General features: G+C 43.5%; 1 pseudogene; it reads left to right on the forward strand.

The window, feature by feature from the left end:
- The first annotated feature begins 600 nt into the window (after window positions 1-600).
- Window positions 601-16,416, forward strand: LOC132416993 (heterogeneous nuclear ribonucleoprotein A1-like; annotated as a pseudogene).
- Window positions 16,417-16,474: the final 58 nt, after the last annotated feature.

The following is a 16,474-nucleotide window of genomic DNA, read 5'->3' on the forward strand; positions in this document are numbered from 1 at the left end:
TGAAAAGAAACCCTTCAAATGTATGAGCAGAGGCTTTATCCAGGCCTCACAATGCACTAGATTTCTCAATGTATATCTTTGAGAGAAAGCACACAAAGCAGTATGTGTGCTAAGGCTTGTACCTGAAGATCAACGCTCTGAAACAGAGAATGTATTTTGAAGAGCAACGTTTCAAATGTCATGAATGTTGTAAAAATTTTCATCAGCTATCCACACCTTTGTTGTAATGTGAGCATTGATACAGGTCAGAAACGATAGATATTTACTGAACATGGAAAGAAATTGACCCAACAGTGCATCCTCAGGGTCCACCAAAGAATTCATATTGGGAGGGAATCCTTACGAATGTAAGGATTTTAATTTACATTAAGTAAATTTTAATTTACTTAATTTACATTAAGTAAATTTTTTGAATTAGGTACATTTTTTGAGCGATTCTTACAACAGATAACATATCAGAGAATCCATACTAGGAATAAATGTCTTATTTGTCCAAGGTTAATGTGAGATACTGTATGCTGCAGAATCATTGCAAGTGACAATACGTTAAAAAGTATGACATGATGTTTGTAGTACCAGAAGAAGGACATATGTAGAAGTATGCCGGTATCTTCTCTGTATAAATACGTAATTATTGGAGTTCTTTTGAAAAGACTACATTATATTTATAACCTTTCAACCTGAAGTTTGAAGTCTTGACCTTATGCCTGCCTTACAGGTCTTTCATGATAGTCTCTGGGAAGGAATCTATAAAATGAGGGGTCCAATTTGATTAGGTGTGGGTCAGTCACATCCATGTTTCCTGAGAAAACAAGGACCTTGAATTATCAAATGCAATATTGTTTGAATTATCAACAAGGGGGGACAAAAAATAATGTAAAACTGTGACATGATTTATCATGTTAATTCATGTGTCTTTTTAAAAAATTAATTAATTTTTGGCTGTGTTGGGTCTTCGTTTCTGTGCGAGGGCTTTCTCCAGTTGCGGCGAGCGGGGGCCTCTCACTGTCGCGGCCTCTCCCGTTGCGGAGCACAGGCTCCAGACGCTCAGGCTCAGTAGTTGTGGCTCACGGGCTTAGTTGCTCTGCAGCATGTGGGATCTTCCCAGACCAGGGCTCGAACCCGTGTCCCCTGCATTGGCAGGCAGATTCTTAACCACTGTGCCACCACGGAAGCCTCATGTGTCTTTTTGTAGATAGGTCATAGTGGGTTATAGGACAGAATGCTTTACTAACTGACCATGAATAGGTCAGGCAGGACGTTAAGGGAATGGGCTTTTCATGGGAGGAGAGTGACAGGTTAACAGGGACTGATTATGTGGTAGGCAGAATGCATGGGAAAATTTGGTCACTTCCTCCATTGCATGGTAATAGCTGTTGTATAGATCTATGATTAATGAAAAACTAGTCTTATTCTTCGAAATTAAAGGGAGAGCAGTTATCACAAGAGGAAAATTTAATCAAAAGTCCCAGAATTCTAGGGCTTCCCTGGTGGCACAGTGGTTAAGACTCCACCTGCCAATGCAGGGGACACGGGTTCGAGCCCTGGACTGGGAAGATCTCACATGCCGCGGAGCAACTGCAGCCCATGTGCCACAACTGCTGAGCCTGTGCTCTAGAGCCCGGGAGCCACAACTACTGAGGCCACGTGCTACAACTACTGAAGCTCACATGCCTAGAGCCCATGCTCTGCAACAAGAGAAGCCACCACAATGAGAAGCCTGCGCACCGCAACGAGGAGTGGCCCCCACTCGCTGCAACTAGAGAAAGCCTGCATGCAGCAATGAAGACCCAGCACAGCCAAAGATAAATAAATAAAATAAATAAGTGTATAAAAAAATAAAGCCCCAGAATTCTATGTGTATATTTGACATTTAACTGCTGTCATTGCCTTTTGCTACTGTTTTATTCAGAATGTATCATAGGTCTCTTGTTTTAATTAATAAAATTTAATTATTTTTTATGATCCTAATGAATCATGTTCCTTTCACCACCACAGTTTTCTTCCATCTAGGTACTTTATACCAGAAGGTAACAGTGCATCCGTAGGTTCTTGGGCTTTAGAGAATCTAACAATTTCTATCCATGATGGCTTCGAAAAACTTATAAGTAGATTATTTATCCTTGTGTTGTTGTCTCCAAACTTTTCTCCAGAATATTTTTGTGGCTATAATGAAATGCCATGTAATTCTGATGAATTTCTGTCTTTATGATTATAAAATAGATTTCCTTATTCTTGACACATTATTTACTCTTTAATTTACTTTGTATTATGTTAGCCACTATTTTGAATGGTGTTGAAATGGTGTATTTTTTTATGCTTTTTTTACTGTGTAAAGTTTTGGAGTGCATTTCTTGTGGGAGACATATTGTTGTCCGTGTTCAAAAAAAGTGTAGTTGAGGGCTTCCCAGGTGGCGCAGTGGTTGAGAGTCCGCCTGCCGATGCAGGGGACACGGGTTCGTGCCCTGGTCTGGGAAGATCCCACATGCCGCGGAGCGGCTGGGCCCGTGAGCCATGGCCGCTGAGCCTGCGCGTCCGGAGCCTGTGCTCCGCAACGGGATAGGCCACAACAATGAGAGGCCCACGTACAGAAAAAAAAATAAAATAAAAAAAAATAATAAAAATGTGATACATTTTCTTGTATTCGTATGTGTGATACACCAGGACGTTCTGATCATTGTACCTGGAAATACTTAAAATGTTAATTTCCCTATCTAAAATTCATCATATTTGAATGGATTCTAGTGTCTCTATGGATGAAATGTTTCATATGTTAGGGATGTGATAAAACGCACTCTGTAGCAGATGTTATCTAAGATATTGTTATCAAAATATCGAGGGTTGAAATGAACTTACTGCATATTTGATAATCTAGTTTTACTTTCTCTAGGGTTCATATAAGAATATACCTCCCTATTAAATGCCCTTAGAAATGTTGCAACGTAATTATTATTTACATGGAAATAAATTCTAGTGTCTTCTGAAGAATATTTCACAGCCTCTGTTATCCACACTTGTCAGAACTTTCAAAAATATAAACAAAGAGACGAGCTAAACTATACTGCATCTTGCAAAAAATACAAAGTAAAACGTTCTAATTATCTTCATGATGAACATAGAGTCATCTGAGATTACATTGCTTAGTTTTTATGTACATAAGTATAATTTCATAAACAAGTTTTTCTAGTATATAGTTAAACATAATTTTCACAAGTGTGGAATAGAGCAAGTGTCTCAAAGGATAATGTAGTTCTCATAGAAAGCAAAATATTTTTTCTGTTGCTCCCTATTTTCATGGTATCTATATGAGATGATGGATGCTTACTAAACATTGCGGTAATTATTTCAATATATGTAAGTCAGAACATGATGCTGTACCCCTTAAAATCATACAGTGATGTATGTCACGTACCTCTCAAAACTGGGGATAAAATGTGGTTTTAAAAGGCAAATAAAACACTAGCAAAAAAGAAAGAACAATGCAATTTATAACAATTAAAATTTTAAACCCTTTTAAAAACTCTTTTTAAAACAATGGTTAGGTACGGAAATTATCATATGCCTTAGTCCTCCAGCCTCAAACCCCAAGTTTTGCCCGAGTCTGTGGAACTGAGCAGAGTGTTGGGTTTGTTGTCCTGGCTGAATTAGGAATAGAAAGGAAAAGCTCTTCTGTAGGGTGTCAGTGTGAAATGGCCCATTCTCCCCAGGGAGGGTTTTGTATTTCTCATTCTGGTTTGTAATAAAGAGAGAATTCCAGCTCTTGTTTCCTAAAACTAATTCAACTTCAGGAAATGTTCCCAGATCAAACTACTGCGCCACAGCTACCACTTGGAGGCCCAAGTTCCCGACCACTGAATTGCTGGAGTCTCAGGAGCGGGACATGCGAGCAACCTGCTGGCAAAAACAGCTGTTTATTGAAACCACTTTTAACTTGTTGGGAGAGAAACATCTCAGTTTCCCACATCAGTGGCCCACACATCTGTAAGCTTTTACCTTAAAAGTGTTCCAGAAAGTCACTTAAAATCAGCAGTTACAAGAAAAGGGGAAGCACGGCGCTCTCACTCGCCCCGCCACCCCAGACCCTTCCCCCCGCTCTCTGCGCAGAGCTGGGCTCTCGCCCCGCCCCTAGCCAGTAGCGGCCCGCCCAGAGCCCGCCCGCGGAAGTCCCGCCTGGTCCCTTCGGACGCACTTTCCTCCTGAACCGGAAACGGGGTACACGTGTTGGAGGTCTCGCTACGAAGTATTTCTACTTTGCTGTAAGTATGTGCTGCGCTGTTCCCCGTATTCTGCCTTCAGGGTCTTGGGAGTGACTATTAACCTTACACCCCAGCGCCTGGCCCTCCGGCCGAGTAAATCCAGACGCTGTTACAGGTTGGGTATCTGTTCACTTCGGTTGAAATCGGTGCGAGGTTGCCTGTTCTCGTGGCTTTTCTGCCTTCCATGTAGACACCGCGTTTCGCGTCGTTTTCCTTCATAAAACCCTTCAGTACCCCCGCCCCCCGCACTGAGAAGTCCTCTTCCGCGAGGGGGATTCGCGCCCCCTAGCCTCGCACTCTCGGTCTTCGGTCCACCGAGACACAGCCTTTTGCGACATTTTCCTGCTTAAAATCCTTCATTACCTCCGCCTGCGCCTTGTAAAGTCCCCTTCTGCGAGGTGGATTCGCGCGCCCGCAGCTTCGCTCTCTCCCGCTGCCGGCGAGGCCGTGTCCTCTCCCTGGCCCTGGGATTCTGGAGAGCCCGCTCCTCTCCTGAGACCCCCTCGCTCCCTCCCAGCCCCTCTGTCCTCGCGTCTCCTCAGGCCGGTCCTTGTGCTCCCCCGGCCTCCCTTTCGTAGTCAGCCCTTCCCCTCAGCCCGCATGGGGGGGGTGACCTGGGCCAGACGTGTGACACCCAGTGTTCTTCCGTCCCAAATTCCAAATGGTCTCTTCCAGTAGCTGGGCATCTTGTTTATTCTCCATCCGTCTAAATATGTGGGGCAGGGGGATCAGGAGAAGCAGAGACACAGTGACTGAGAGACAAGGAGAAAAACTGAGGAGAAAAGAATGAGGGCGGGGCTTCCCTGGTGGCGCAGTGGTTGAGAGTCTACCTGCCGATGCAGGGAGCGCAGGTTCGTGCCCCGGTCCGGGAGCCATGGCCCGTGAGCCATGGCCGCTGGGCCTGCGCGTCCGGAGCCTGTGCTCCGCAGCGGGAGAGGCCGCAGCGGTGAGAGGCCCGCGTACCGCAAAAAAAAAAAAAAGAAAAAAAAGAATGAGGGCGAATCGAAGGGAACGTGAACCATGGCTGAGGATCTTGAAGAGGAATAGTAACATAAAATAAATTTAGCGTTGAAAGTCTTGCACTGTGATAAAATATAGAAGTAATTAAAATAGGATCTGCGGGATTGGAGAGCAACATAGTGGGAGGGACCTAGGATCATTGGCAGGAGGGGAATAACAGTGGAGAGGCAACACACAGCGTGGCGGCGGAAGACAAAAGAGTTGGAACCTTGGCCTTCAGAGCAACATGGTGCCTGGAGAGATAGAAGAAACAAAGATTTCAGGAGCAGAGGAAGAAAACGAGCAGGAAAGAAGTATAGCCACCTGGAGGTGCTAGAGAGTGGGGACAAAGGGAGCATAACAGGGATAGAAAGAGTGTAACCCAAGGGCAGAGAGGGAGCAGAGATGGGGGGAAGAAAGAGGCACGAATATCCAGAGATTTAGGGTAATCAGAAAGGTTTTGGGAAAGAGCCATAAGAGGGGAAACAAGTTGCAGAGTGGACTGGACACATGTGAGGGTCGATATAGGAGGGCAAGAATGAGACAGTTTGGGATCTGGGACCTGGCAACCTTTGCTGCAGTGCTTACACCTGGACAAACATCTGGAGCAACAGAATACAAAGAAAATAGAAGGAACTAAAAATAACTGTGTGCATGAACAGTTGGGGCAAATTATAAACAATATATAAAGAAACTAAAAACCCATTTGCCACTTCTGAGGTGTTGGGTGCAAAAACAGGATACTGTGCATGCACCCTGCACACCGCTCCAGCCTGACCCCTGGACCCACCCCTACCTCACTCCATATAAGGGACAAACTTGCCCCCTGACCCTGGGAGCGAGCAAGGGATCCTGTTACTTGTTGCTGCATGAGTCCCAATAAAGCCTTGCCTGAATTTCTTGTCTGGACTCTTAGCAATTTCTATTGATAAAGGAGCCCAAAAATCCTGATCCGCAACAAGAACACCAGCAGAGTGGAGGGGAAGAAAAACAGAGACAAAATAGAAAAAGGGAGAAAGATAAAGAGAATGAAATGGAAACGCACAGTAGTGCAGGTAGTGTTGGGGAAACTGGATCCAGATGGATGGTGAATTGTCTCGATATGGACGATTAAGTTGTGATATGCTGATTTGTGGCTTTGGAATATAGTAAATATAAAATTTGTTTACTTAGGTTTACAGATGAGGCTGACAATTGCAAAACTGTTTATAAGATTTGTGCATTTAGTAATTATTTGTATCAGAAGATAACTTCATTATTTATTTATTTTTGGCTGCGTTGGGTCTTTGTTGCTGCTCGCGGGCTTTCTCTAGTTGTGGTGAGCGGGGGCTACTCTTAGTTGCAGTGCACACAGACTTCTCATTGCGGTGGCTTCTCTTGTTGTGGAGCATGGGCTCTAGGCACATGGGCTTCAGTAGTTGTGCCATGCGGGCTCAGTAGTTGTGGCGCACGGGCTTAGTTGCTCGGCAGCATGTGGGATCTTCCCGGACCAGGGCTCGAACCCGTGTCCCCTGCATTGTCAGGCGGATTCTTAATCACTGCGCCACCAGGGAAGCCCCTAATTTTAATTCTCAGTTCTTACACTCAGACCTCCACTGGCTACCGTTTGTCCGCTGGACAAAATCCTGACTCCTCACTGTGGGTACACAGCCCTGTGTCATCCTCAGGACCCTGCCGGGGTCTCCAGCCTCATCCTGGGAGCTTAACCTTTTCTCATGGTTCACTCTGCCCCGGTCACATTCACCTTTTCTTTGTTCCCAAACACCAAAACCTTTTCTGTCTCAGATCTTAGTTCCTTTCTTACCTTCTCCCTTTAAGTCACCATGGGTCAGGCCCTCTGTCCTCCTTCAGGTCTAGGCTCAGGGAGGTCTCCCCAGCCCCTCCTGACAATCTCTTGTCACACTAATGGTTTTATTGTCCCTACATCAATCACCCTCACGAGAAATGCCCTTCTCCGTTGATTATTTGGAGTCTTTCCCATTTTCACGTCACTGAAGAGCACACGTTTTCCTCTTCTTCTGAGGATGGCTGCAACGTCTCACTCTGGGGATGTGTTTAGAAGCTAGGACTGTGGGATGGGCTGAGTAATCTCCCCTAAGGAGAGACCAGGTGAACAGGGTAGGTGATGAGGGTGGTTCCCATATTTGTTCTGGACATTTCGACTTTAATTGATCCTTACCCCATGTGGCTACTTAATTACTCAAAAGCAAAAAGATGTAGGGAGCTGTAAAAAGCCCTACAAATCTGATGTCCTCATGCAGTGTCCTGAGGTGTCCCTGTGTTTAGTCTCCTGTGTCACTGCTCCCCTGTAGCCCCCAGGTATTCCAGTCTCTGCACATCCAGTGACCAGTCGCCACCTTGGATAGGAGCTTTGCCTTCAAGCATTTCATGTGCTCAGAGTCCAGAATAGTGATTTCACTGTGCTAAGTGGGGGGCATAAATCCAGAACCTAAGGGGAATGAAGGAAGTCCCTGTCAAAGAGCTCGCGGACTCCCAACCACTGCGCCACCAGGGAAGCCCTAATTAATCTTTTAATTACCTGTGAGTTGGAAGAACAGGAGACAAGAGACCTGGGGACCCTCTCTCTTTGAGACTTCCTCACTGAATTCCGATGGCTTTGTAACTGAAGTCCATAACGTCCCCAGTTGCTGGTAAATTTTCCCAGGAGGGTCAACTTCTTGACCTTCATAGTGAACGCCCAGCGTCCTTTGGATGGTTTCTTGTGAATATTCCTGTTGCGATGCCTTTGCAGACAGATACTTGTGCCTTTCAGCCCTCTTTGCCCGTGTTTGCATGAGGAGAGGTGGAAAAATGGGGAAATTGAAGGGGGCCCTGTAGGGTTCTATAGGCTGGATATGGCCGCAAGGGCAAGCATCAAGACGAGCCCCATGCATGGTGTGTTCAGCTGTCGCTTTGGTCTCAAGGGGTTTGTGGCAAGGGATGTGTCAGTTCTGGCTGGAGCACCTGGTATTGGGTTTATGGGTAGTTGCGGGTGCATTGCATGGTTTGAGGTGCCGTAGTGTCTTAGCTCAGGTTCCCTGGGACATAGCTGCTGAGACTGAGGTTTCCATGCATTGGTTTATTTGGATATTTCATGGTTATACCTGGGGACGAATGAAGGCAGTGGATTTAGGCAGAGAAAAACATTTTTCTCCAGTGTTGTGAGAAGTATGGCCTGAGCTGAGCCCACAGGGATCTTTGGGTGCATGAGGATGGGTGCCTTGTCCTCAGTCTATCCATCTAGAGGGTGCCCTACAGCCTCCACGCCACAGGTGACTTCTCTTGGGTCTTTTGGATGGTGTAGAGTCATTGTGCGATTGTTAGAGTAATACAGGGAAAATTTCAGTGATCGTGTTGTGAGTCATCTTTGGTATTTTTTAGGATTTTGGGTCCCAAATGAAGAAAGTTTTAGATGCACTGTGAAAGATACAGAAGAGAATTTGGAGTGTTTCCGTGGGAGATTTGGGGTTATCACTGGGGCATGTGCACCATTGGAAACATCTTTCTTTTATATATAGTTTTTTGGAGATGACAGTGTTTGGTCTGTGGTCATGGTGAAGGAAGATATATGTAGTTTTCCCTCAGGCGTGATTTATTGAAGTAGAATGTTTTCTCGTATTTTATAGTAGGATGAGTTGATTCAGAGTGTACGGAGACTGTGTTGGACCCCATGAGAGTTTGTAAGTTCATTTGAGTCCAGAAGGAAAATTATGAGTACTAAGCTTTGAATGGCAAAAGGTTTTCGTTAGGGATATTCTGCTAGGGATGTGTCTGTGGACACAACTTGAGAGGGGCCATTAAGTTCTCTGATGTAGTGAAAGATTTTTCCAAGAATCAGAGGGCAAGTAGCACCACAGTGATCTGCAGCCCAGAGGCTCATCCTTGGGAAGCTGTAGCTGCTACTTTCTGGCTGCCAGGTCAGTGCTGGTTCCTCTACTGTCCTCTCCCTACCTGTGTGAAAATACACACGAACACACACACATACACGCACGCACAATACACAGAACAGGGAACCCTTGTGCTTTGTTGGTGGGAATGTAAGTGTTAGGGCTTTTATTGAAGACAGTATGGAGTTTCCTTAATAAAATAAACATAGAACAGGCACACAGTCTATGACACCCACGTCTGGCTACATATCCAAATGAAATCACATCATTATAGTGAGGTTAATATTTGTATTCCAATGAATATTATTGCATTATTCAAAACAGCCAAGATGTAGAAAGAACTAAAATGCCTGTTGGCAAATGAATGGATATAGAAAATACATGTCAGCCATAAATGATGACATTGTGACAAAAAAGAAAGGTGTTATATATGGAAACTAGAAATGTCAAGCTCATAGAGCCATAGAGTATAAAGATTGTTAGAGTGTAAGTCCCAGAGAGATCCTATTTCTAGTCCGCAGTCCCTCAAAGGATGAATATGCATCTTTCAGCCTTTTAGTTTGTCTCCTGTGGGTAGATCACATGGTTTCATCGTATAATATCTGACCTACAAATCTTGTATTTTGTTTTGCTCTTGTACTGCTCTGTCAAGCTGGGGAATGTATACTCTTCTTGATTTCATATTCTCCTAAGTTGGCATGATTTTGCCTCTGAAACTTGTTTTTGAAATACCTAGTCCTAGGGTCTGAAATTTTATCCAGTTTCTCTGCTGTGATGAGCCACCCTTAGTTAATGCACAACTTCAGGTGGACTCTCCGTCGTGTGGGTTTGCTGGGTAACAGAAATTTTTGATGTAGAACAGTTTCCGTCATATGTTGTAATATTTTCCTGCAGCATACAAAATCACCATTTCAAGCTATGTAGTGGAGTGGTCAGCATGTTCTAGGATGTGAGACAGAAAGTATCAACAGAGCCTGGCTGATAAGTCTTTCCAAAGGGTTTTTCCTGATTTTGAGGAATATCACAAACCATTTCTCAAGGGCAGTGACTCTTAGGATGTGTTCATCTATTCCTTCAAGAGACACTATTGGGATTTACTAGGGATTGGGTTGACTCTGTTGATTGCTTTGGGTAGTATTTACATCTAGAAAATATTGACTACCAGTTAATGAACTTGGATATCTTTGCATTGTGTCCTTTCTAATATTTTTCAGCTGTGTTTTTAGTTTACCGTGTACAAATCTTTCCCTTTAAATGTCAGCTTATTCCAAGTATTTTACTTATTTCTTTGATGTTATGGTTAATAGAGTTGTTTCTGAATTTCCTTGTTTTTTTTTAAGGAGTGTTTTTTGTTGTTTTTTGTGCCACACAGCACTGCTTGAGGGATCTCAGTTTCCCGATCAGGGATTGAACCCGGACCACAGCAGTGAAAGCGCCAAATCCTAACTACTCGACCACCAGGGAACCAGGGAACCCCCCCCCGAATTTCCTTCTTGATTGTTCATTTTTAATTTATAGAAACACAGTTGATTTTATTTGTTGATTTTATCTCATAATTTTTCTGACTTCCTTCATTATTTCTAGCAGGTTTATTTTGCAGAACCTTCAGGGTTTTCTACATACTAGAACATGTTGTTTGTCAGCAGAGATAATTTTGCTTCCTTTTTCTATTTGGATACCGTTTATTTACTTATTTTTTTCTGCCTATGTGTTCCTGCTAGGCTTTCTAGTAATTTGTTTTTAGAAACAGTGAGAGCAGATATCCTTGTCTTGTTCCTGATCTTAGAGGAAAATCTGTTGAGTATGATGTTAGCCATGGGCTGTTACTATACGTCCTTAATGTTGAGGAAGTTTTGTCTATTTTTAGTTGATTGAGTGTTGTTATCATAAAAGACTGTTGACATTTGTCAACTGCTTTTTCTGCATCAGTAGAGATGATCATGTTGTCTTTTTCTTTCATTCTGTTAACATGCTGTTTTACATTGAACGATTTCCATATGTTGAACCATCCTTATATTTTAAAAATACATTCCCATTAGCCATGGTATATAATCGTTTTAATGTGCTATTGAGTTGTTAGGTATAATGTGTAGTTTTATCAAAGCTTCTTTATATCATTTTGATGTATTCATGTTCTGTAGTAATATTCCCTATTTCATTTGAAATTAGTAGTTTTATTTATTGTGAACAGGGGAGGGACAAATTATTTGTGACAGAAGCTGCAGTATCATATATTGTAATAATTACCTATTAATTATCACCCTGTGAGATTATACATGTCTGCCCTTTGATAACAAGGTTGGCTGCTTGACTTAGGCAACCCTTACTTCCCTTTGAGAGGATTGTACTTCCTTGCCCATTTATGCCTTTTGAGTTCCCGGGCCAGTTTGGTGTGAGTAGAGTGGCATGTTTCAACCTGAAATCAAAGCTTTTATTTGCTTCATATAACCCTGTCTTCTCTCTACTGCAAGAATGGTCTTGGATAGACTGAAATTTTACCGAGAATGACAGAATCAAATTATTGAAAGAAGCAAGAGGTGAATAATGATTCATATAATATAAGGAAGCAATCAGTGTTTCTTGTTGTAAGCCATTGAGAATTCAGGAATATTTGTTACCATAGCAAAACTTGTAGACAGTTAACTGGTCACTTTCAATGACCTTTTCTTTTTCCATACCCATCTTAACCTCCCAAAGTCAAGGTTATAGGTGAGAACTCATTATCTCCAGTAATTACTCCACCTTTAACCCTTGGATTCACTTCCTAAATTATTACCCTTATTTCTTCTCATATATTGCCTCTTGCCATTAGAACATGCATTTACTCTTTTTAAAAAACTATTTATTTATTTATTTAGGCTGCGCCATATCTTAGTTGCGGCACGCGGGATCTTCGTTGTGGCATGCAGGATCTTTTAGTTACGGCATGCGGACTTCTTAGTTGCGGCATGCATGCGGGATATAGTTCCCCAACCAGGGATGGAACCTGGGCCCCCTGCATTGGGAGCTCAGAGTCTTACCCACTGGACCACCAGGAAAGTCCCGCATTTATTCTTATTTATTTATTTTTAACATCTTTATTGGAGTATAATCGCTTTACAATGGTGTGTTAGTTTCTGCTGTATAACAAAGTGAATCAGCTATATGTATTCATATATCCCCATATCCCCTCCCTCTTGTGTGTCCGTCCCACCCTCCCTATTCCACCCCTCTAGCTGGTCACAAAGCACCGAGCTGATCTCCCTGTGCTATGTGGCTGCTTCCCACTAGCTATCTGTTTTACATTTGGTAGTGTATATATGTCCATGCTACTCTCTCACTTAGTCCCAGCTTACCCTTCCCCCTCCCTGTGTCCTCAAGCCCATTCTCTACGTCTGCATCTTTATTCCTGTCCTGCCTCTAGGTTCTTCAGAACCATTTTTTTTTTTTTTTAGATTCCATATATACGTGTTAGCATATGGTATTTGTTTTTCTCTTCTGACTTACTTCACTCTGTATGACAGACTCTAGGTCCATCCACCTCACTACAAATAACTCAATTTCATTTCTTTTTATGGCTAATATTCCATTGTATATATGTGCCACATCTTCTTTATCCATTCATCTGCCGATGGACACTTAGGTTGCTTCCATGTCCTGGCTATTGTAAATAGTGCTGCAGTGAACATTGTGGTACATGACTCTTTTTGAATTATGGTTTCCTCAGGGTATATGCCCAATAGTGGGATTGCTGGGTCGTATGGTAGTTCTATTTGTAGTTTTTTAAGGAGCCTCCATACTTATTTATTTCTATTGAAGTATAGCTGATGTACCATGTTGTGTTAGTTTCAGATGTACAGTAAAGTGATTCAGATATATATATTCTGTTTTGGATTCTAATCCATTATAGGATATTACAGGATATTGATTTTAGTTCCCTGTGCTGTACAGTAGGTATTTGTTTTTTGTCTATTTGATATATAGTGCTGTATATCTGTTAATCCCAAACTCTAATTTATTCCTCCCCCACTTTCCCCTTTGGTAATGATAAGTTTGTTTTCTATGTTTTTGAGTTTATTTCTGTTTTGTAAATAAGTACACTTGTATAGTAGATTCATTTGTTTTTAATTCAATTGCAAATATATTACGTTCATTGTCTAACTACCCTTAAAGGGCTTTGTGTTTTCAGTTATAAAACTTCCAACTGGTTTATCATGATCAAGTATTTGTAAATAATCTCACTGAAATTGCCATATTTCATGGTGCCGCCTTCCTCTGAATGAGGAAGCCTCGGAACTGGATGAGCTCAGTTAAGACTAAATTTTGGTCTGAAAATATCCTCTAGGATTTTGTTCAGTTTATGGTTCATAGATTTCTGACTTGGTGATTTAGAGCAACATATTTCAGCACTTAATGATTTCTCTTGTATGTGACAGGGAGAGTCACAACACAGGCACAATGAGTATGAAGGGTCCTTCAATGCCATCCAAAGTCATAAACGCTAAGGTTCCTGGGCAAGTTTGTTATTACCAGTATTAGTTTAAATTTTCTAATATTCCTTTATTCAAATATAACACATGTATTTATTATTTTTTGAATTTCGCTTTCTGTCATATTACGGAGTGAAAATGTTAGACTTTACTTAAACTCTGTAACTTGAAAATATCAAAGGTTAAAGAGCTCCTTTTCTTCTTTTGTGCTAAAGGAAACAGCTTACTTAGCTAAGAACTACACCTCCCTGTCAATTTTAGTATGACTCGAGATAGCTCCCTTGTTTCCTTAGGAACCAGCCAGATAGGAATACTCCAAATTCCCAGCCTCAGTGTCATCCTCAGTTGTCCTCAGTGATCACTGGGTACAATGACCGTTACCATGATTTTTTTTTTTTTTTTTTTTTAATGTTACGCGGGCCTCTCACTGCTGCGGCCTCTCTGGCTGTGGAGCACAGGCCCCAGACGTGCCATGGCCCAGCCGCTCCGCGGCATGTGGGATCCTCCCGGACCGGGGCACGAACCCGTGTCCCCTGCATTGATAGGCGGACTCTCAACCACTGTGCCACCAGGGAAGCCCCGTTACCATGATTTAATCAAAATTTAGTATGCTTTTCTCCCCTCCCAAGGTCACTATTTTAGACCGCTTTTGAGCATTGTAATTCAGAACAACAGCACTGCCTGAACATCTCCTCCAAGTAGGAGACTTTAGTGTAAAACATCCCCTGAGAATGTAGCCTCAGGCCACCTAATCATCCACTCTTCCATATGGGGGCTTTCCTACCTTGTTGACCTCTGGGTGTAAAAGAAAAACTGTTCATTGGTCTGACTTTTTTTTTTTTTTTTTTTTTTTTTTTGCGGTACGCGGGCCTCTCACTGTTGTGGCCTCTCCCGTTGCGCAGCACAGGCTCCGGACGCGCCGGCTCAGCGGCCATGGCTCACGGGCCCAGCCGCTCCGCGGCATGTGGGATCTTCCCGGACTGGGGCACGAACCCGTGTCCCCTGCATCGGCAGGCGGACTCTCAACCACTGTGCCACCAGGGAAGCCCTGCAGAAGTTCTTTATCGGAGGTTTGAGCTTTGAAACAACTGATGAGTGTCTGAGGAGCCATTCTGAGCAGCGGGGAATGCTCACACATTGTGTGGCCACGAGGGATCCAAACACCAAGCACTGCAGAGGCTTCGGGGTTGTCACATACGCCACTGTGGAGGAGGTGGATGCAGTCATGAATGCAAGGCCACACAAGGTGGATGGAAGAGTTGTGGAACCAAAAAGGGCCGTCTCAAGAGAAGATTCTCAAAGACCTGGTGCCCACTTAACTGTGAAAAAGATTTTTGTTGGTGGCATTAAAGAAGATGCTGAAGAACATCACCTAAGAGATTATTTTGAACAGTATGGGAAGACTGAAGTGACTGAAATCATGACTGACCAAGGTAGTGGCAAAAAGAGAGGCTTTGCTTTCGTAACCTTTGATGACCATGACTCTGTAGACAAGACTGTCAGTCAGAAATACCACCCGGTGAATGGCCACAACTGTGAAGTAAGGAAAGCCCTATCTAAGCAAGAGATGGCTAGTTCCCCATCCAGCCAAAGAGGTCGAAGTGGTTCTGGAAACTTTGGTGGTGGTCGTGGAGGGGGTTTTGGTGCGAATGACAGGTTTGGTCGTGGAGGAGACTTCAGTGGCCGAGGTGCCTTTGGTGGCAGCCGCGGTGGCGGGGGATATGGTGGCGGGGGGATGGCTATAATGGGTTCGGTAATGATGGAAGCCATTTTGGAGGTGGTGGAAGCTACAATGATTCTGGCAGTTACAACAAACAATCTGCAAATTTTGGACCCATGAAAGGAGGAAACTTTGGAGGCGGAAGTGCTGGCCCCTGTGGTGGTGGAGACCAATACTTTGCCAAACCACAAAACCAAGGTGGCTGTGGCGGTTCCAGCCGCAGCAGGAGCTGTGGTGGGGGCAGAAGGTTTTAACTACTCCCGGGAAACAAAGCTTAGCAGGAGAGGAGAGACAGAGAAGTGACGGGGAAACTCCAGGTTACAAAAGATTTGTGAACTCAGCCAAGCACAGTGGTGGCAGGGCCTAACTGCTACAAAGAAGACATGTTTTAGACAGTACTCATGTGTGTGGGGAAAAAAAATCGAGGACTGTATTTGTGGCTAATTGTATAACAGGTTATTTTATTTTATTTATTTATTTTTTGCGGTACGTGGGCCTCTCACTGTTGTGGCCTCTCCCGTTGCGGGGCACAGGCTCCGGACGCGCAGGCTCCAGAAGCGCAGGCTCAGCGGCCATGGCTCACGGTCCAGCCGCTCCACGGCATGTGGGATCTTCCCGGACCGGGGCACGAACCCGTGTCTCCTGCATCGGCAGGCGGACTCTCAACCACTGCGCCACCAGGGAAGCCCTAACAGGTTACTTTAGTTTTTGTTCTGTGGAAAGTGTAAAGCATTCCAATAAAGGGTTTTAATGTAGATTTTTTTTTTTTTGCACCCATGCTGTTGATTGCTAAATGTAATAGTCTGATCATGACGCTGAATAAATGTGTTTTTTTTTTTTTAAATGTGCTGTGTAGTTAGTCTACTCTGAAGCCATATTGGTAAACTACCCCAACAGTGTGACGTTAGAATTCCTTCAGGGTGATGCCAGGTTCCATTCAAAGTTTATTTACAACCTGCTTTGGTGGAGAAGCTATGAACTGACTGTTACTGTGTCGTGACCTAGAGTTCACCGTTAAAAGGGTCACCCAAGCAAAGTCATGGAGTTTTTTGGTTATTAATATGATTGTTGGCACATCCTGTGCAATATATCTAAATTGAATTATGGTACCAGATAAAGTTATAGATGGGAGTGAAGCTTGTG

The sequence above is a fragment of the Delphinus delphis genome, chromosome 20 (genome assembly GCF_949987515.2).
Source record: "Delphinus delphis chromosome 20, mDelDel1.2, whole genome shotgun sequence".
In the NCBI taxonomy this organism is placed as follows: Eukaryota; Metazoa; Chordata; class Mammalia; order Artiodactyla; family Delphinidae; genus Delphinus; species Delphinus delphis.